General features: G+C 41.3%; 1 pseudogene; it reads left to right on the top strand.

The window, feature by feature from the left end:
* Nucleotides 1-1340: 1340 nt before the first annotated feature.
* LOC146407039 (NADH dehydrogenase [ubiquinone] 1 beta subcomplex subunit 5, mitochondrial pseudogene) lies at nt 1341-3391 on the top strand (annotated as a pseudogene).
* The last annotated feature ends 407 nt before the right edge of the window (nt 3392-3798 follow it).

The raw sequence follows: 3798 nt of genomic DNA, 5'->3' as shown, positions 1-3798 counted from the left end.
ATAAAATAAAATAAAATTGAAGTATAGTTGCTCTACAATATTATATAAGTTATAGATGTACAATATAGTGATTCACAACTTTTGAAGGTTATGTTCCATTTATAGTTATTATAAAATATTGGCTACAGTCCCCATATTGTACAATATATCCTTATAGCTTACTTTATACCTAATAGTTTGTACCTCTTACTCCCCTACCCCATATTGCCTTCTCCCCCTCCCTCTCCCCACTGATAACCACCAATTTATTTTCTGTATCTGACAGTCTGAGAAGCCAGACTTATTAAGCACTGAAGGGTAAGTACTAACAGAAGAAAAAAAATAAAACTGTGAAATGAAGACAGGATAGAAGATACGAACACAAACTTGTTCCATAAACAAACCATATGTCCACCATTTCAATCAGTGTCTATTATTGCTAGATGCTATGCAATGACTGAATATGTGCTTCTTAAAATATGGGTCACCTCAGCATGTGGAATACCCAGACAGATGGTTAGAATTGGCTGACAGAGAGGCGTCTAAGAGGATGGGGCTAGGACAAGTTCTGGGTTCCTTGGTCTTCCCATAACTTGTACGGGGATCTAGAAGTTATTGCCCACCCCAACAGGGGGTAGCAGATATGTAAGTCCTAACCATACCATCCTACCCTTATCACTTCAGCGCAGGACAGAATTTCCAACTGCCAACCCCTGAAGTTTCTGCCTGAGGGATTCTGTGGCCATTCCTTAGCCAAGGACTAACAAATGTTGCCACTGAATGTTAAAACCAAACCAGTTATTCATTATAAACCTACAAAGAGGCAAAGAATGCCCATTATTCCATTAATCAAAATCAGAATGCCCATAATTCCACTAATCAATGCCCATTATTCCACTAATCAAAAGGTTCTGGAATTCCTATTATGGCTCAGTGGAAACAAATCTGAATAGCATCCATGAGGAAGCAGGTCCAATACCTGGCCTTGCTCAGTGGATTAAGGATCCAGCATTGCTGTGAGCTCTGGTGTAAGTCATAGACACAACTTGGATCTGGCATTGCTGTGGCTGTGGTGTAGACCAGTGGCTACAGCCCTGATTTGACCCCTAGTCTGGGAACCCTCATGTGCTGCGGGTGCAGGCCTAAAAAGAAAAAAAACAAAAACAAAAAAATACAAATTCTGCTGAAAATACAAAATTCTTGTATTAGCAGTCTTGTTAATGCCCTTCCCCTCAGAAATGTTCATTAAAGATTAAGGACCAAGTTCTTAAAATCAAACTGTTTCCAGTCTGGTCTTCTGGTTTGAATCTTATTTCCCTTCAACTCATTTTCTGCACTTGAATGACTTTTTAAGTACAAACATGATCATTAAGCTTTGTGAGATCAGAGGAGATGTCACTTATTCTCTTCTGTAAATTTAGTACCTAATAATTCCTGCTCAGAGTAGGTAACCAGTAAAGATTTATGACTAGATATTATTGGAAACTTTCAGCTCATGAACAGATAATATCCCAAACAATTTATCTTGTAAGGAGGTCCTTTGGAATTTGGAACGTGTTTAGATCTCACAATATTAGGTCATTTTCAGCTTCTAAGACTAGCTTGTGAAAACCAAGTTCAGGAGTTCCTGCTATGGCACAACTGGTTAAGGATCTGGTATTGTCTCTGTGGTGGTGCAGGTTTGGTCCTCTGCCTGATGCAGTGGGTTAAAAGGATCTGACATTGCTGCAGTGGTGGCAGAGGTTGCAACTGTGGTGTAGGTCAGCTGCGGCTCAGATCTGATCCCTGCCCTGGTAACCTCCATATGCCATGGGTGCGGTCATAAAAAAAAGAAAAGGAGGAGTTCCCGTCGTGGCGCAGTGGTTAACGAATCCGACTAGGAACCATGAGGTTGTGGGTTTGATCCCTGGCCTTGCTCAGTGGGTTAAGGATCCGGCATTGCTGTGAGCTGTGGTGTAGGTTGCAGACACAGCTCAGATCCCCCGTTGCTGTGGCTCTGGCGTTGGCCAGTAGCTACAGCTCCGATTCGACCCCTAGCCTGGGAACTTCCATATGTTTCAGGAGCAGCCCAAAAAATGGCAAAAAAAAAAAAGGAAAGGAAAAAGAAAACCAAGTTCATCCATGATGTTGCTTAACCCTAGTCCCAGCTTTCCTGGTTCCTTTCAGCAGGAGAGCAAACAATGAAGAGGGAGGAAGAAGAAATAGAAGAAGGACAGGCCCTTGGAGTTATTTGGAATTGGATAATTTGTTATTAACATCCTCCTTTTTCACACTTCCACTCTCTGTCATTGCTACCTCTGCATCTTTTCTCCACCAGGCCTAGAAACCCCCTCCCAACCCAGGGTCCTCTTATCCCCACACCGCCAATCACAGTCCTATTCCCTGAGTGCAAGTAATTTCAAGTATTAAGAGGAAAGTGGCCTGACTGAGCAAATTTCACACTCTAGATAAATGTTTAAAAGTTCTTTAACACTCAGCAATATTGCTAATTTTCTGAAATCAGCTAATGTTAAATAAATCTCTGATTAGCAGAATTCACTGTGATGGAGTTCCCATTGTGACTCAGCAGGTTATGAACCCAATTAGTATCCATGAGGATGCAGATTTGATTCCTGGCCTTGCTCAGTGGGTTAAAGATCTGGGATTGTTGTGAGCTGTGGTGTAGGTTGCAGATATGGCTCAGATCCCAAGCATCTGCAGTTCTGATTCAACCCCTAGCCTGGGAACTTCCATATGCCGCAAGTACGGCCATAAAAAGGCAAAAAAAACCCACAAAAAACAAAAAAACCCACAACAAAACAATGTGCAGTGTGAGCTTTGGTCACTGCTATGGCGGCTCTGTCCCGCAGGCACTTTGGCACTCGATTAGATTTGGGGTGGGGTGTTCCTCACCCATGGCTTTCCTAAGATTGCCACTCCTTTGAGACACAGTGGAGACCATGGGAAAAGACTGTTTATCATCAAGCCTTCTGGATTATATGGCAGTTGTTTTTTGAAATTAATGAGATTCTATATTTTGTTGACTGGGATTCCAGCAGCAATTGGCATAACTTTACTGGTGAATGTATTCACTGGTAAAGCTGAGTTAGCAGAAATTCCAGAAGACTATATCCCAGAACACTGGGAATGTTTCAAGCATCCTGTACCAAGATGGATTGCCCGAACTTTCTTTGATGGTCATGAAAAGAATTGTGAAAAATCAATGGCTATCCTTCAAATGGAAGCTAAAAAGGCTGAATTACGGTTAAAGGAGTTGGAAGTGTGAAGATTAATGTGTGCAAGAGGTGATGGTCCCTGATATCAGTATCCAACCATTGACAAAGGACTTACTGATCATTCTCCAAAAGCAACTCCTGACAATTTATCTTTTATTTCTCTAAATATAAAACATATTCTCTTTAGGGAAAAATAAATTATTAAATCTATTCTGTATTTGTTCTGTGTGATGAAAAAAAGATCCTCTTCTTTTCTTCTCAAAAAAAAAAAAGAAATTCACTGTGACAAGATAAAATGGAAAAATATATACGGTAAAAGACATTTTGTATTATGGATTCTTACCAACACTAGAGCCTTTTTTCCCAGATTCTTCCCCTAGGGCTAATCATCTGTATTATTCTGGATTTTTGTAACTTTATGTTCTTTAAAGACCGCCCCCCCCTTCCCCACAACTATTTCTATAGGCCTGGTTGGGGAGGGGACATTATGTGAAAGCAGCCATGGATGGGAAGGCCTACAAAACAGACCCTTCCTCGCTGGCATCCCTGATGGTTCTGCCCAGCAGTGTGCATCTTTGACCTCACTCTGCCTATGGGGACACTG

This window comes from Sus scrofa, chromosome 1 (assembly GCF_054392235.1).
Source record: "Sus scrofa isolate SSC_HxYL_T2T_F1_AM1 chromosome 1, Sscrofa_HxYL_maternal_Yorkshire_Landrace_v2.0, whole genome shotgun sequence".
NCBI lineage: Eukaryota > Metazoa > Chordata > Mammalia > Artiodactyla > Suidae > Sus > Sus scrofa.
This window is presented reverse-complemented; position numbering and strand designations above follow the sequence as displayed.